Genomic DNA, 18,945 nt, shown 5'->3' with positions numbered 1-18,945 from the left:
TGTCATGATGGGTGAGCTATTCAAGCTCTCATTGTTCTTAAAAATTCTTTGCTCTCCGAATAGAGCCACTTACAGGTCATCCACTTTCTCCCTCCATATGGTTGGTGTTTCTTTATACATGGCTTGATCTTGGCAAAGAGATTATAACTTCTTTCTATCACTTTCTCGGCTATAGTGATCGACCATGAAGCATGGCTCATGTAGTCGGGGAGCTCTCATTTTTTTATCAAGATTGAAAGTGATTATCTCGTCCCCTACTTCAAGTGTGAGCTCTCCATATTTCACATCGACTACCGCTCCGGCGGTATTCAAGAAAGGTCTTCCTAAAATGATCATGGGCATATCCTCTCATACCTCTAAAGGTATCTTTGTTGATCGATCCGCCATTTGAAGAGTGATGTTGGTGCATTTGAGCTCTCCCATTCCTAGCCTCTTACATACCGAGTATGGCATGACACTTACACTTGCTCCAAGGTCACATAATGCTTTGTTGATTATAGTGTCGCCAATGCTACATGAGATAAAAAAACTTCCCAGATCTTTGAGCTTTGGAGGGGAACCCCCTTGAAGAATAGCACTACTCACTTAGGTAAAGGCAATAGTCTCCAACTTTCGGATGGATTTCTTCTTGGTAAGAATATCTTTCATGTACTTTGCATAAGCCGGAACATGATTAATCAATTCCGTGAATCGGATTGAGACTTCTAAGTTCTTCACAATTACCATGAACTTTCCAAGTTTCTCATCAAGCTTAGGCTTAGCTTGGCGACTTGGGAATGGAAGTCTAATCAGAATAGGCTCTTTTTCCTTAGCCTTTTATTCATTCTTCTTCTTTGAAATTTCATTGGTAGTAGGATCTACCTCCTTAGAGTTCTCCATGACTCCTTGCTTGTCACTAGCATGCACAATATCTTCATCAATTGGCCTCTTTGGCCCCTCATATCATGTATCACTCCTCAAATGGATCGCACTAACCGTCTCATGTCTTCGGGGATTACCTTGAGGCGGTAATTGCCCCTTTTCTCTTTGGGAGCTAGAAGATGCTAATTGGGACATTTGAGTCTCTAACATTTTGGTGTGGGCATGAATGTTGTTGATGGTGATTTCTTTAGCTTTGCTATCTTTTTGCATTTGGGTGAAGAATTCTTGTTGGTTCTTTTTCATTAAGAGGACCGCTTTTTGAACATCAAAGCTTTGGTCATTTGATTGGTTGTAGGAAGGTTGATTTCGATAACCTTGCCTGTGGTTGAAAAGGGTCGTTGAGCTTAGTTTCTCATTAGAGGTGGGTGTATGTTTGTTGGGGGTTTTGGACATTTTGTCTCTTGTATGAAAGATTTGGATGAAATTTGGTATTCTCATTATAGTAGTTAGAATAAGGGATACCACTCTTGTATGCTTGGAAAACATTTACGTGTTCATTTGTTCCCCTACATTCGTTTTGATCATGTCCCATGGTTCCACAACTTTCACATACTCCACTTGGAATTGAGGATGATGCCACCATAGCATTAACATGTTGTTTGGGTGATTTAGAAGCTTTATCAAGCTTAGTCATGGCCTTCTCAAACTTCAAATTGATGGTGTCCATTTGAACACTTAGTTGAGCACCCAATTGAGTAATGGGCTCTACCTCATGCTTTCCTCCTCTTGTGGCCTTTCGAGGCCTACTATATTGGGAATTATGAACCGCCATCTCTTCGATTTTGGCCTATGTTTGATTGTCATCAACTTCGGTAAACCTCCCATTGGATCACAATTTAGAATTTTGCGTAAGTCTTCATATAGGTCGTTCCAAAATTGTTGCGCAAGGAACCACTCACTAAGTCCATGGTGTGGACAAGTACGACAAGTGTCCTTAAATCTCTCTCATGCTTCATATAATGATTCCTAATCCCTTTGCTTGAACCCGGTGATTTCGGCTATCAACATATTTGTCTTCTCCGGAAGATAGAATTTCTTGTAGAAGGCAAGTGCTAACTTCTTCCATGAATCAATACCAAGGGTAGCCTTGTCTAGGCTCTTCAACCATTTCTTTGTGGTACCGATCAAAGAAAAAGGAAACAATATCCATCGGATTTTGTCTTGAGTAACTCCGGTTTGAGAAATTGCATCACAATAATCACAAAAAGTCTCCATATGTAAGTGAGGATCTTCACTAAACATCCCTCCAAATTGACTTCTCTCAACTAATTGTATAAATGCACATTTGGCAATGAAATTACCTGTTAAATGTGGGGGTGTAGGAGTACCGTTTGGCAGGTTCTCCTCGGTTGGTACGGAATGTGATGAAAATTTAGGCATTGTGGGTTGATTTTGTGGTGCGTTTTGAATTAGGTTATCCTCTCCTTCTCTTGTAAAAGGGTTGACAAACTCAATGTTATTTGGTTGAATGTCCACAATCTCTCTAATACCTACAACTCTTGAAGTACCTCTAGCAACTCTTCTATTGTTGGTTAAGGTCCTTTCAATCTCGAAATCAATAGGTAAAAAATTACCTTGTGATCTCCTAGTCATGCAAAATATCAAACAACTCGAAAACAATTAGAACCACTTTGAGGAGATTGACTTCCCCAAGGTGAAGAAAAAACACAACTAAGAACAATTAACGAAAATTAAATCAATTGATCACCGTCCCCGGCAACGGCGCCATTTTAATGTTTCACACGGTCATCACATGCCCAATCAAACACATTTATATTTCTCAACAAACAACTAACTAGTGGTTAAGTCGAGGTCGATTCACGGGATGAGTCTAAACTAATGAAAGCAATAGAGTAAAGCAACCAATAAATCAAATAATGAAAACAATTAATTAAAGTACTAGGATGTCATGGGATCATAGGGGATTCATGGTAATAGATCATACAAACATGTTCTCAAATAGATGCAAGCAACATATTGTTTTAATGGAATCAAGTTATGGAAATATCTTACAAATCCTAGGTAGATTTAGGTCCTCGAGCCGAGTCGATCAAGAATTTACAACACCTACAAGTCGACTTAGTCTCTTCCTATTCAACTCTATGCATGGTCTAACAAGGCTTGAGTTAACTTATGTCTTACAAGCTTCATTGAAAAGATAAGAGATGGTTAAAAAATGCAAGGTTTCATATTCTAGCATTTCATCAAACATAATATCTGCATAGGTTGACATTACAACAACCAAGCAATCACAATATAACATATTAGATTAACCATAAATCTATTCCATTATTGACTTCCCTAATCCCCCCACTAATTCTAGTTAAGTAACTACTCACTCATTATCATGGAAGACATGTGTGGGATTTATCTGTATGCATCCCTTTAATTTAAGGACTATAACGAATCTATAAGATGATGAAAGCTAGTCATAAAATTAAATTGCATAAATAATATTGTAAAAGATTAAGAAATAACCTTTGGTCCTAGCAAAAACGGCCTAAGAACAATATCAAAGTTGATATTCGCCTATCATTTGCACCCAAGACGATATGAGAAATGCCCTTTGATTTTGCTAGAATCGATCCAAAAATCACTGATTAATTTTTAGGTTTTTTTGTGTTCTTCCGATGAGAGGAGGCAAGAATTGGGAAAAGAATTAGGTTAAGAAAATTCCCTCATCTCCCCTTATAACAACCGAGTATATGGAGAAATAGGGTGGGTTTTCTTTTCCATAATTTTGGCCCAATTTACCGAAATTAAGAGAGTTATTTCTCTTATTTTCGGTTATTCCAAAATGTATAAAATGTGTAAATTGTCATCTGGTGAGGATCGAACCCATGACCTCTTGGTTTGAGTACCCTTACTATTACCACTATGACACATTCATCTTGTTCATATTAAATATAACCGATTACATTTAATTACGAATTAATAGATTAATTCGTCCAAGCTAACATTACATACATTTAATTAAATATAACTTATTATATTCAATTTACGAATTGACAATTAATTCGTCTCAACTAATATTATTTAATCTTCATTAAATAATTATCTCATCAAGACATTGACTAACTGTTTATTCATATAAGGCATCAACGTGATTATATTTCTATAACCACGTCTCTCAAACACATCCTATAGGTGTGACCTTTAGGGACCAGTTGATCACCGCCATCTGTATGATAATAACGTCAAACTTTCTAGCAAGCCAACCGTTATTAGGTAATCGTTAATCAACTGACTAAAATACGAAGTATACCCTTGTGAACCTGTAAGATATTTACAAATGTTATCACACTAATTTGTGTAGGACACAAGCTCCAACAAACTCCCACTTGTCCTCACAAGTGTATGTGCCATAACCGATTCTCATATCCTAAAATTTCTCCCACTCAATGTAAAACAATTTGCAAATCCGTATCCACAAAGGTCGTATTTTACAAGCGATCATCATCAAGAGTGGTTTCCCCGACTAGAGAGTAACTTAACTGATAAACGAATCAACATTCGAGCATGGCCATGCATTTCAGTTACAAATCCTCGAGTGGCCCTGAGAAATAACTATACCTGATAAGGGTTGTATATTTTCCTCAACTCGAATCCTGCAGATGTAAGCACAGTATGAAATGACCCAGAAAAAATCTACTTAGCCTCCAGTTACGACAGACCGTGAGAAAGAAACCAAAGTCACCTAAAAACTGCCTTAATCTCAAGAGACAGTCGATAGTCAAAAGAATCGACTCCAGGAATCCAATGGATGTCCTATCCACGACCTGGCACCGAATGTTTTTAAACATTTAGGACTCCATTACGTTGTCACAAAAATTTGTCCTACGAGGTATCGTTATAATCTCGTATTTGTGATCGATCAGTCAACAGTTTGACTTATGGCTCGTTGAACCCACCATCAATCGACTGCACAATATAATAGCCGGAGTTATCAGCTCACATGGGCGATTACGGACCAAACAAATATAATGTAATTCAGTTCACTTTGTGGAGTTCAATGTTGTCAGTACAATCCATATGAAAAACAAAATATTATAATAAAACGATGAAGTTATAAATAGTATATGAAAAAGATAATGTATCAAATCCATAATCAAGTACTACAACTCAGGAACACGTTTAATTCCCATGGAAATAACGTGCCCTACATGATTATCATAATTCAACGGTTTAGTGAGAGGATCCGTGATGTTAGCATCCGTCGCAATCTTGTCTATCACTATCTCCTCTTGCTCCACGTAATCACGGATCAGGTGAGCTTTCCGATGTACATGTCTAGATTTGTTGCTAGACTTTGGCTCCTTAGCCTGGAAGATGGCACCTCTATTGTCACAATAGATGGTGATCGGGTCATTCGAACTAGGAATTACCGTAAGTCCTTGTAAGAATTGACGCATCCATATCGCTTCCTTTGCTGCCTCCGAAGCGGCATAGTACTCGGATTCAGTAGTAGAATCTGCTACAACACTCTGTTTGGAACTCTTCCAGCTGACCGCAGCACCATTAAGAGTGAAGACGAACCCGGACTGAGATTTAGGGTCATCTCGATCCGTTTGGAAGCTAACATCTGCGTAACCGATTGCGAATAGCTTAGTATCGCCTCCATAAGTCAATACCCAATCCTTAGTCCTCCATAGGTACTTGAGGATGTTTTTAACAGCTATCCAGTGTGTTTCACCTGGAGTCTTTTGGTACCGACTCGTCATACTAAATGCATATGCCACGTCTTGACGTGTGCATATCATGGCATACATGATCGATCCTATTGTAGATGCATAAGGAAAACGACTCATGCGCTCAATCCCTACAGGCGTCGTGGGTGACTGAGACTTGCTCAACTGCATCCCAGTCGTCATGGGAAGGTTCCCTTTCTTGGAGTTGGTCATGCTGAACTTCTCAATAATCTTATCCAAATAAGACTCCTGACTAAGTGATAACGTCCGTCATGATCTATCTCGGTAGATACGAATTCCTAAAATGCGTTGTGCCTCACCCAAATATTGCATCTGGAAATGGTTCTTCAACCATTCTTTAACCGAAGATAGGAGAGGAATGCCATTCCTAATCAGGAGTATGTCATCGACATACAATATCAAGAATACAATCTTTCTCCCACTCGACTTGATATATAAGCATGGTTCTTTGACCGATCAAGTGAAACCATACTCTTTTATCACCTGGTCGAAATGATGATTCCAACTCCGAGAAGCTTGCTTAAGTCCATAAATGGAACGCTTAAGCTTGCATACTTTCTTAGGATATTCAGGAACTATGAAACCTTCGGGTTGCACCATGTACAACTCTTCCTCCAAATAACCGTTTAAGAAGGCGGTTTTCACATCCATTTACCAAATTTCATAATCATGAAAAGCGGCAATCGCTAAGATTATCCGAATGGAACGTAGCATGACTACAGGTGCAAAAATCTCATCATAATGCAATCCGTGCACTTGAGTGAAACCTTTTGCCACTAGTCGTGCCTTATAGGTATCTGGTTGCGCGTCTACAAAACGCTTTATTTTGTAAAGCCACTTGCACTGTAGAGGTTTTACCTTATTAGGTAAATCAACTAGATCCCATACGTCATTTTCATACATGGAGTCCAATTCAGATTGCATGGCTTCGAACCATAGCTTTGAGTCGGAACAGGCCATAGCACCTTTATAGGTAGCGGGTTCATTACTCTGTTGGAGTAAAACGTCATTCTCCTCGACCATACCAATGTATCTGTCCGGAGGATGAGATACTCAACCCGACCTCCTAGGTTCCTCAGGAATATTAACCATATCATCAGTTGGAGGAACAACTTCCTCCATCTGTTCCTCGGTTGTTGGTTTTGGAATCTCCGACAGCTCGAAGGTTCTATTACTCGTCTTGTTCTCGAGAAATTCTTTCTCTAAGAACGTCGCACTAGCCGCAACAAAAACTCGATGTTCGGTAGGCGAATAGAAGTAATGACCAAATTTTCTATTTGGATAACCTATAAAGTATGTCTTGACCGATCGCGGGCCGAGCTTATCCTCGTGTCTCAACTTGACATAAGCCTCGCAGCCCCAAACCCGAATAAAGGACAAGTTAGGGAACGTTCCCTTCCACATTTCATATGGAGTCTTGTCGACAGCTTTAGTCGGAATTCGGTTAAGTATAAGAGCAGCTGACAAAAGAGCAAAACCCCATAATGAATCAGGCACTACCGTGTGACTCATCATGGATCGAACCATATCAAGTAAGGTTCGATTTCTCCATTTGGACACACCATTCAATTGAGGTGTTCCAGGTGGAGTTAACTGCAAAACGATTCCACAGTCTTTCAGGTGTTGAACAAACTCATTTGAAAGATATTCGCCACCCCGATCTGAACGGAGTGCTTTAACCTTTCTACCCAGTTGGTTTTGTACCCTGTTCTGGTATTCCTTGAATTTCTCAAAGGACTCACTTTTATGCTTCATTAAGTAGACATATCCGTATCTACTTAAATCGTCCGTGAAAGTGATAAAATATCTATAGCCATCTCTAGCGGTAATTGACATAGGTCAACAAACATCAGTATTTATGAGTCCTAATAGGTCACTAGCGCGCATTCCAACACCTTTGAAGGAAATTTGAGTCATCTTGCCAATGAGACATGATTCACACGTGCCATATGTAGAAAAATCGAATGCGGGAATAGTCCCATAATCGACGAGTTTCTTCACGCGTTTCTCATTTATGTGTCCCATTCGACAATGCCATAGATAGGTTTGATCTTTGTCACCAACCTTTAACTTCTTATTATTCATGTGTAATACTTCCGTGGTTTGATCTAAGATATAAATTCCATTCATGGAAACTGCTTTGCCATAAACCATTTCATTGAAAGAGAAAATACAGCTATTATCCTTTATTGAAAATGCAAAACCGTCTTAAGCAAGTACGGAAACAGAAATAATGTTCTTAGACAAACTGGGTACATAGTAACAAGTATTTAAAAATAACTCAAAACCACTAGGGAGTTGGATTACATATGTTCCCTTCGAGACAGCAGCAACTCGTGCTCCATTCCCGACTCGCAGGTCCACATCACCTTTTTCGAGAGGTATGATGTTCTTTAGGCCCTGCATATGATTACACAGATGAGAACCACAACCAATACCAAGTACCCAAGTTCCGAAACTTGCATGGTTAATCTCAATCATATGAATATAAGATGACATACCAACAGGAACGACGAGGCCTGCTTTGATGTCCTCACGGTACACGGGACAGTTCCTCCTCCAATGTCCAGTCTTGTGACAATGGTGGCACTCAATGTCACCGCCCTTGCTCTTTGCCTTGCCCTGTGAGCCACTAGTCTCACCAGGCGCACTCTTACCGTTTCCTGGCTTTTTAAGCTTTGGCTTACCTACAGCTAGGTCGCCATGAGCCTTGCCCTTACCTTTACCCTTGTTGGAAATCGTAAGAACATCCTGCTTCATGCTCCCACTCAATTTCATATCCTTCTCGGTCTGTACGAGAAGGGAGTGTAGCTCATGAGAACTCTATTTCAAGTCATTCATGTAGTAGTTCGCCCGGAAAAGGGCAAAACCATCACGAAGAGAATGAAGCATTCGGTCAATGACAATGCTCTCACTGATTTTGCAATCAAGTGCCTCCAGCTTCTCGACATTCTCAATCATGTGAAGAATGTGTGGGCTAACCTGTTGGCCCTTCTGGAGTTTCACATCAAAGAAGCGACAGGTATGCTCATAGGTAACGATTCTCGGTGCTTTTGAGAACTCGTTAGTGAGCGTGGTGAAAATCTTGTTCGCACCTTGGGCAATGAAGCGTCTCTGCAAATGTGTTTCCATTGCAAAGATGAGTACGTTCTTTATCGCACCCCCTTCCATAACGAAGTCACTACAAGCGAGTGACTCGTTGACTCCTGCATTGGGGCTTGGGTTTACTGGTATTCGCTCAGTTAAGTACTTGAGCTTACCGTCAGCAATGGCAGCATTCCGTAGTGCCTCCCAGTCCGCAAAGTTGGACCCGTCGTTTTTCAGAGGTGTGAACTGATTCATTTGGTACATGAATATTTTCAGCCAGGACTCGCCTCCAAGTGTGGCACTAGGCATTTGAATTGCATTATTTCCAGACATTTTGTTGTAACAGTATTATCAATATAAACGTGTTCTACACTGCGAGAAGAAGAATAAAAAAAAAACAAAAAACATGTGCATCGTTTATGATTTTTAAGTCTAATGAACTACTGTCATAACGCGAAGACTCAAAACATTTATACAATTGACCTCCCTCAAGAATTATATAAATGATCCCAAGACTCAATTATCTGCAAATTGATAATCTAACCTTTTAGCTAATTCTACCGTTAGAATTCTTGGTCGATAAATTTCTGTAAATACTATCTTTAGTCCATCATAATCACGAGAAACTCTTCGGACTATGATGTTGAGGTAAACTAAGTCAACACAACTACTTACCCAACGTAGAAGGGGTCATATTATGCCTACCGGCAAAGAAGGGATTCATAGTTGTTTGCCCTTATAAAGACTAATCTCAATTTCCGTTTTAGAGGAAGATCCCATCAACTTAATTTAGATTCATTTTAAGTGAACTAATATCTAGCATGCGAGAATGAATAAGCTAAGGTGATGGCTTTATAAAGTGTGTGACATCTGTATGTCCATGAAAACTAACATACAATCTATATGAGTCAATTTTCATGCATTTTAGTAGTAGGTGGTTTGGTTTTAGGTGAATATGATGCATAAACTACCATGTGAATGAAAAGCAATATGAATGAAAACGTAAAACAATAAAAGTCCTAGTGTGGCCTATCCTATCAAAATGAACTTTAAATACAAGTTTGGAATCCATCCTTGGACCCGAGAAGCTTGTCTTGATGTTCCATCTTGATCCATGTAGCGGGAGCGAGCTCCAATCTCCATCTTTAATCTTCTTTTGAAAAATACAATAAATAAAATTTACATAATAAACCTATTAACTACATTCTAATTTCAAAACCCAAAACTAAAGAAAAATAAAGGAGATTCGAGGTCTCATAATTACATAAAAATTATGTTTCCTTCATTACGAAAACATAATTAACTAAGGCCACACTAAGTATTACAAATTACAACCGATTGCAAAAAAAACGTAAATTAAACCATTCAATCGATTCATTCAACTAAAATAAAATGCATCAACTAAAATAAATTAAACTTGCAAGACATAATTCTTTAATTATGTAGATTAATTTTCCAAACCACCTATTTAAAAACAAATTAAGTGACAATTCCTCAATTAATCACATTAATTTCAATCTTAATTCATATTAAACTTGTAATATGAATTTAATCCATCAATATTTTAAACTGCTTTAAAATAATTAGGTATCTCAAAATTGTGAACCGTTTCACAACAATTAATCATACATTGTAAAGGTAATGTATAATTAATATTGGCCAAAACAAACAAAAACAAAATCCTTTTTTTTTAATATGTCTCGGCTAAACCAAAAAAAAAAACAAGCCCTTTTTTTCGCCAAAAAAAGCAAGAACAAGAAAAAACAGCCCGTTTCTCATATTGTTCACGGTTTTTATCTGTACAAAACCGAAACAGGACAAATTTTTTTATTTTTTTTTAAAACTGTCCTCTGTGAACAGTAACGTGACGTGAACAGTAACATAAAAAAAAATACTTTTCTCGGATGCTTTTCAAATCGGCATAAACAAAAACAGCCGCAAAAAACTTTAATCGGTTTTTCAGGATAAACCGAAAAGAAAAAAAAACAGAATTTTTTTTTTTAATAAAAATACTGTTCATACGTGAACAGTACGTGATGGAAGGGAAAAAAATTCCACGGATAAAAAAAATCCAGCCGATTATATATTTTTTCCGCAAACCGTAATTATTGTTTACCAACAATTTTATGAAAATCATCAAAATTAAAATTCGTGGCCTTGGCTCTGATACCACTTGTGGGATTTATCTGTATGCATCCCTTTAATTTAAGGACTATAACAAATCTATAAGATGATGAAAGCTAGTCATAAAATTAAATTGCATAAACAATATTGTAAAAGATTAAGAAATAACCTTTGGTCCTAGCAAAAACGGCCTAGAAACAATATCAAAGTTGATATTCGCCTATCAGTTGCACCCAAGACGATATGAGAAATGCCCTTTGATTTTGCTAGAATCGATCCAAAAATCACTGATTAATTTTTAGGTTTTTTTTTGTTCTTCCGATGAGAGGAGACAAGAATTGGGAAAAGAATTAGGTTAAGAAAATTCCTTCATCTCCCCTTATAACAACCGAGTATATGGAGAAATAGGGTGGGTTTTCTTTTCCATAATTTTGGCCCAATTTACCGAAATTAAGAGAGTTATTTCTCTTATTTTCGGTTATTCCAAAATGTATAAAATGTGTAAATTGTCATCTAGTGAGGATCGAACCCATGACCTCTTGGTTTGAGTACCCTCACTATTACCACTATGACACATTCATCTTGTTGATATTAAATATAACCGATTACATTTAATTACGAATTAACAGATTAATTCGTCCAAGCAAACATTACATACATTTAATTAAATATAACTTATTATATTCAATTTACGAATTGACAGTTAATTCGTCTCAACTAATATTATTTAATCTTCATTAAATAATTATCTCATCAACACATTTACTAACTGTTTAGTCATATAAGGCATCATTGTGATTATATTTCTATAATCACATCTTAAATAATTATCTCATCAACACATTGACTAACTGTTTACTCATATAAGGCATCAATGTGATTATATTTCTATAACCACATATCTCAAACGCATCCTATAGGTGTGACCTTTAGGGACCAGTTGATCACCGCCATCTGTACGATAATAATGTCAAACTTTCTAGCAAGCCAACCGTTATTAGGTAATTGTTAATCAACTGATTAAAATACGAAGTATACCCTTGTGAACCTGTAAGAGATTTACAAATGTTATCACACTAATTTGTGGAGGACACAAGCTCCAACAACATGTTATCAATGGTGTCAATCATTACAACAAGTATAAACATGATTAAAGAGTGAGGAAATAAGCAATAAAGAGTAAAGAATAAAGAGATTATCCCAAACTTACCTAGTACAATTTTTATGTTGTTTCATTGATTTTAGTTGAAACCCTAATTGGGTAATTTGGGGGTTTTGGGAGTATTGTTTTATTAGATGTTGATTGTATGATTGTATGTTTGATATGAGGTGATTGTATTGAAGAACGATTTTGATTAGCTGCTAGACCGTCTGTGGTGGTTGCATTCCAGGTAAGGTTTCCTACTCAGTATTAGTTACATGATGTGTGTGGTGATTGTGCTATAGTTAGTGATTGTTGATTGATTCAGACGGTTGTGATTTCATATTGTTGATTGATTCAGACGGTTGTTGATGTTGTCTGTCTGTGTTCTTCGGGGTGCGTCCTTGGCTGAGTGGAATCACTTGCGGGAGTGGCTTCACGCCCTTCATTCGCCTTCTGTGGAACCCGCCACAAAAGGGATGTGCACATTAATGAACATGGGTTTATCGCTCGATGGAGATGAGCGGGGCTTAGGTGGGAACGGGTGCGGTCCCCCACTGGCTGTGAGGAGTATCTGTTGCGATGGCTACTCTGGCAGGGCTACACACTTTAGTGTGTAGTCAGTTATGTGGTGATTGGAGATGGAGTCTGGTATTGTGTGTGAGTTATTTATATGATTGTTTTAGTGTGGCTTTGATTGTGTAATTAGTACCGACCCCGTTTAAATGTTTTAAAAATTGTGGTAATCAATTCGGGGATGGCGAGCAGTTATTGAGAAGGTATGATATGACGCGTATGGGATAGCTGGGATGAGTCATCACGTGGCATTTAGAAGTCTTCCGCTGTGTCAGATGATGTTTTATAGCTTTGATAGTTTTATCAGTAGACCGTCTGAGAACCTTGTATTTCAGTTTAACAGTTTTGGTGTTGAACATGTAATCACTTTAAACTATATTGTTATTTAAATTATGTTTCTTCATTATCATTTGATTATCATTGCCTCGGGTAACCGAGATGTTGACGTTCTCATACCTTAAGTTGTCCTGGTAAGGCACTTGGAGTATGGGGGTGTCACAAAGTGGTATCAGAGCGACGATCCTGAAACCCGTAACTAATAAACCTAATGAATATAGGGAGTCAAATTAAAATTAAACCGGGGTAGAAGTTGTAGGACCTAATGCAAAGGCTTGGGAGACATCCTAAAGTCGCGAACTCGCCCTACAATTTTTGACCCGGTCACCATGGGATATGAGTCGGGATCGCTATGTGTTTATCTTGTGAATTGTGTACCTATATAGTAATGTGTGGCATGAATCAATGGATGTATGTATGTGGAGAATGGGGAATGTGTAGAGAAAGATGCTAATGAGGTGATGTTATACATTATTGATTGAAAGCATGATAGTTGTGTAGAAGTTGTTTTAAGATATGGCAATATAGAAATACGGAAAGAAAATTTGTTTGGTTTGAATAATACATAAAGTTATGTATATATATATATATATATATATATATATATATATATATATATATATATATGTTGTTGGTAGTGTTGTACGAGTTTATATAGCTGAAAGTTTGAGTAAGAGCATGAATAATTGGTGGAAAAAGATGAATAATTGTTGCATGATAATATGATTTCTGATAAAGCATGTTGTATGATGGAAGAGGTTTTATAATGTTGTTATGCTTGTAACATGTGAATAGGAGACTTGATGTTATATATTTGTGATTTTGTTTACTGATATACGATTAATTTACTTCTAATTCCCCTCTTTCTTCTATGCATACCGACTCGTATCGAGTCGGTTTCGGGTGTTTTTCCTTGCATTTTGTGCCCAATGCCCGTACTTGTTACCTTGTGTATCCTTTTGTAGGAAACGATCCAAGTATAGAGAAATTGGGGCAAGAAAGGCACCCCATTGCCTTTTCATGAAGAAGAGGTGAAGAAATGGTAAACAGTGTGTTTTGCCGGCAGGCCGGCAGCCGGCCCACCGGCAGAACACACCCCAGACATACCAAAGAAGTTTAAAAAAAAATTTGAGTCTTTGTGTTTTGCCGGCAGCCAAAGCAGCGGCCCACCGGTAGAACACAAAATTAGAAGATTTAATTGAAGAATTTGGTGAAAAACAAGCTTGACCTCCGACGGTAGGAGCACCCCAGGCGGGTCAACCGGTATTACACACCCCAAAGAAGAAGAAGACGTCCTGAAGAAGGTGTTTTACCGGCAGGCCGGCAGCCGGCCCACCGGCAAAACACAAATGCCAGATATTTTAATTCCTTGCGCGGTTTTGGCGGTTGAAGCACCTAAGAATGGCACCTGCCCAAAAAACACAAAGAAAGACGGGATTTGGGCTTTTCTTCCTCTTTTCTTCCTAATCTTGTACAAGCCTATAAATACCCCCTCTTAAACCCTTTTGTACACACAACCCTAGATCCAGAATATTTCCCCTTTCAAGTTTAAAACTTTTTTAATCTCTTTGTTAATCTTTCCCTAATTAGAGAAGTTCTTCAATTAAATAGTGATTGAATTTGGGTTTGTAAGAAGATTGAAGGATTTCCTTCTTTATTATTTCTATCCAAATTCCTCTTTTGCTATTGAGTTGGTATTAATTCTCTCCTTATTTTCATTTATTTACATTTTGTTCTTCCTTCAAGTTTGTTTGATTGTTTATGTTAAAATTGCTGTTGTTGTTTGTTTGTTGTTGTTGTTTTCATCATTGTTCATCTTTTCATTGTGTCTCTTTCCTTTGTTTCTCCTTCATTTGTTCATCCTTGGATAGTTGTCCTCAAAGACTTAATCTTTGAGTTGATTTGGTTAAAGATTGTGTCTTTTAGTTTAATCAACCTTGTTATTAGATTAAATCATCTTTCTTTACAACTATTGTTGGATTGTTGCATGTTTAGTAGTAAGATTTATCTTCTCACCATGTTTATGACCAAAGTTTCCATCTTTATTGCTTATTTTGCAATTAGGACCATGATTAGTGAGTAGTCTTCCACTAGGGCTCGGTTTGACCCAACATGAGTAATTTCACTAATTGAATTTCATAAAGGCTAATTATTTGGGGAAATTGGTGAGGGTAGTTTAGAGGAATGACATGGTTTATGGGTTGACTTTTGGGTAGTGTTGACTTACGACCCTTGACCACCAACGAGAGTTGGTTAGGTTGTGATTTGGATACCCGAGATTTGACCCTATTGTTAACCTTGGTTGAGACCGAAAGGGAGAACCGGGGTAGGACACCTCTAATCTAGCGTTTGAAATCGACCCTCGAGAGAGGGAGTGGGATGACCCGGGAATTGATGGGGCTTAATGACCTTAGCAAATATTGGACTACCTTGGGAAAAGGCATGTTTTTGGGGTAGTCGGGTATTGAGTTAGGGATTCCGACCTTCGAACCCGAGAGGGGGGTTGGTGGGTAGTACTAGTGTCCTATTTCGAACCCGAGAGGGGAGTCTTAGGCGAATTAGAGTCGTCACCTCCTCACCTAACTACCCTTGTGATTAGCCTAGAGATTTGATTGTTTGGAATTACGAATTGTTTGGGAAGAACCGAGTATTAGGTTCTTAATCTAATTGATTTACAACCTTTCATTCTATCTTGCTCTTTCTCCTATTTCTTAATTAGTTTGTTTTACCTTGTTGTTGGTAGTTCTAGCATAACCTTCTCCCTTTATTGTCGACTTAGCTAAACTATAGGATTAGAACAATTAGTAGTCTTTTCAACTCCTTGTGGGATCGACCCTTAATAGTGTACAACGATAAAATCGTGCACTTGCGAGGTATAACTTGATACCATCAAGTTTTTGGCGCCGTTGCCGGGGAGTTCGGCTAGATATTAATTGTTTTCGTTCTTGTTTAGACTAAGTCTTTTGTTACTAATCCCTCTCTTGAGTGTGTAGGACTTTTTGCATGGTTAGGAGAGCTCGAAGAGGTCAACCAATACGCCCGATTGACCACGAGATCGAAGCAACCGCGAGAAGACTAAATTCACTCCGTAGAAGAGGGCTTGTAGAAACACCAATTCCTCAAGAAAATTCAGTTATTGAGGACCTTCGAGAAGAACCACGTGTCTTTGAAACTTTCGAAAATCCTTTTGCAACACCGGAAACGGAAGTAACAATGGCCGCGGTTCCTATGAGAGATAACTTGGCTCCGAAAAAGGTGGTGAATCCGAGTATTGTCAAGCCACCTATTCAAGCCAATAATTTTGATGTGAAAGCCACCTTGCTACAACTTGTCCAAGGGAATCAATTCGGAGGGGGAGCCACCGAAAACCCCAACGAGCATCTCAACGAGTTCTTGGATAGTTGTGACATGTTCAAGGCCAATGGAGTGACAGAGGATGTCGTACGCCTTAGGCTTTTCCCTTACTCTTTGAGGGGAAGTGCCAAGGAGTGGCTTAAAAGTTGTGAACCCGACTCTCTTCGGACTTGGGACGATGTCTCTAAGGCTTTCCTAAACAAGTATTTCCCACCCCAACGAACCGCAAGAATCAAGAGTGAGCTCCAAGGGTTCACCCAACAAGAAGATGAGACCCTTTATGAAGCATGGGAGAGGTACAAGGGCCTCCAAAGGCTATGTCCTCACCACGTTATTGGGGATGATGAGCTCATCAACAATTTCTATGAAGGGTTAAACAATGAGATGAAGATGAACCTTGATTCCGGCTCGGGGAACGGGGCTTTGGATAAGATAGACCACAAGACGGCGATAGAGCTTATTGAAGAAATGGCTTCTCGTACCTTTCATTGGAACAATGATAGACACAAGAGGAAAGGGAAGTCAACGGTCGAATCGGCCAACAATGTTGAGGTGAAAGAGATGATAGAAGAGCTAAAGCAACAAGTTGCCTTGATGAGCTCAAGCAAAACATCTAGCAATTCTTCTATGAGGAACCAAGTCTATAGTTGTGAGCTTTGTGGAGACCAAGGACACCCACCCAATGAGTGTCCTTTGGTGGTTGGAGATGGCAATTGTATGGAGCAAGTGAACGGGATATGGGAGTCTAGTCCGGCCAAGCAAGCATTTAACAACAACCAATATCACCCCGGATTGAGAGCCCACCCAAACTTCTCTTATGGCTCTCAAAATGTCCAAAACCCAACCTTCCAACAAAAGTCACAACAACCAAACTTCCAAACTCAAAAACAAAACACAACATTCAATCAAGGTCCACCGGGTTTCCAAGGAAGAACCTTCCAACCTAGACAACAATTTCAATCACTTAACCCACCAACCACCCAACCTTTCCAACAAACCACCCAACCTTTCCAACAAAATTTCCAACCATTCCAACAACCCACCCAACCAAAGTCAAACATGGAACTCATGATGGAACAAATGATGACATCTCAAACACAATTCATCAACCATACCACTCAAAAACAAGAAGAGACAACCACATCCATCAACCAACTTAGAACCCAAATGCAAGCTTCTCAACGGATGACGGACAACCAAATCTCCCAATTGGCTACCCAAATGAGCCAACTACAAGCCTCCCAAGGGAAATTCCCGGGTAAAACCGAGGAAAATCCGAAAACCATGAATGCTATCTACTTGAGGAGTGGTAGAGATTTGGAAGACCGGGAATTTGTCAAGAAGAGGAAGAGTAGTAGACCGGGTGATGTCATTAAACCTCAAGTTGTGGTTGAACCTCCTAAGGTAATTGAAGAAAAGGGGGTAGAAGATGAACTCGTGGAAGTTGTTGTGGAAACTCCAAGGGTGATTGATGAACCAACTAGGGTGGTTGAAGAGCCTCAACAACAAGTTATAAGAACTTATGTGCCACCAATTCCCTTTCCACAAAGGTTGGCAAGAGCCAAACTTGAACAAAAGTATGGGAAGTTCATGGACATGATGAAAGGTATCAACATTACCATGCCCTTCATTGATGCCGTAAAGGAGATTCCAAGCTATGGAAAGTTCTTGAAGGAGCTCATCTCAAACAAAAACTCCTTGAGCCCGACAACCACGGTGAACTTATCCAAGGAGTGTAGTGCAATTCTCATGAATGAGGCTCCTCAAAAGCTTGAAGACCCAAGGAGTTTTTCCATACCTTGTAAGATTGGGACCGTGCACATTGAGAGGGCCTTGTGTGATTTGGGGGCAAGCATTAGTCTTATGCCCCTCAAAATTTTCAGGAAATTGAAAGGTTATGAGCTTTCACCAACAAGGGTTTCTCTCCAACTTGCGGATAGGTCGGTAAGATACCCAATTGGTCTTGTGGAGGATGTCCCGCTCAAGGTGGGGAAACTTGCATTCCCATGTGATTTCTATGTTATGGACATCCCCAAAGACTCGAATATTCCCATCATATTGGGGCGCCCATGCCTTGCTACGGGGGGTGCCATGATTGATGTGAAGAACGGGAAGCTTTCTTTGCAAGTGGGTGAAGATAAGGTTGAATTCTCATTGAACAAGGCTATGAAAGAGCCTTCGGAAGAAAAGTCTTGTTATATGATTGATGTGGTAGAAGAATGGGTTGATATGAAGAAGTTTGATGAAGACAAGGGTTTGCAAGGGTTCCTTGAGGGCAAGGTAAAGGATTGCAAGGAACACCGGGAGTATGCTTTAGCTATGGAAGCTACAATTGAAGAAGACCCGGATAAAGAATTTGAAAGCTTGAGAGGAGATGGTAAAAAGGAGGAGAGATCCACGCCTCCTCAAGTGGAGTTGAAACCTCTTCCCTCTACTCTTAAACATGCTTTCCTTGGCCCTAATGACACTTACCCTATTATTGTCAATAGTGCACTCAATGACACCGAACTTCAAAAGTTACTTGATGTTGTGAGAAAATACAAGGATGTCATTGGGTACTCAATTGATGATATTAAGGGGATTAGCCCTTCTTTTTGCACCCATCGCATTCATTTGGAGGATGAGAATGCATCTTCCATTGAGCCTCAACGCTGCCTTAACCCCGCTATGAAAGAAGTGGTTAGGAAGGAGGTGTTG

The 18,945-nt window shown here is 39.0% G+C and overlaps 2 non-coding genes across 2 annotated transcripts; one reads left to right on the top strand and one right to left on the bottom strand.

Moving 5' to 3' along the window:
- The first annotated feature begins 1,822 nt into the window (after window positions 1-1,822).
- On the top strand, window positions 1,823-1,929 carry LOC141636800 (small nucleolar RNA R71). The gene has a single exon (XR_012541385.1). It is a non-coding gene; the product is annotated as a small nucleolar RNA R71 (small nucleolar RNA).
- Window positions 1,930-16,476: 14,547 nt separating this feature from the next.
- On the bottom strand, window positions 16,477-16,583 carry LOC141634672 (small nucleolar RNA R71). Its single transcript, XR_012539397.1, has one exon. It is a non-coding gene; the product is annotated as a small nucleolar RNA R71 (small nucleolar RNA).
- Window positions 16,584-18,945: the final 2,362 nt, after the last annotated feature.

This window comes from Silene latifolia, chromosome Y (genome assembly GCF_048544455.1).
Source record: "Silene latifolia isolate original U9 population chromosome Y, ASM4854445v1, whole genome shotgun sequence".
NCBI classification, from domain to species: domain Eukaryota; kingdom Viridiplantae; phylum Streptophyta; class Magnoliopsida; order Caryophyllales; family Caryophyllaceae; genus Silene; species Silene latifolia.
The sequence above is the reverse complement of the archived record's forward strand: the minus strand, read 5'-3'. Positions and strand labels throughout refer to the sequence as shown.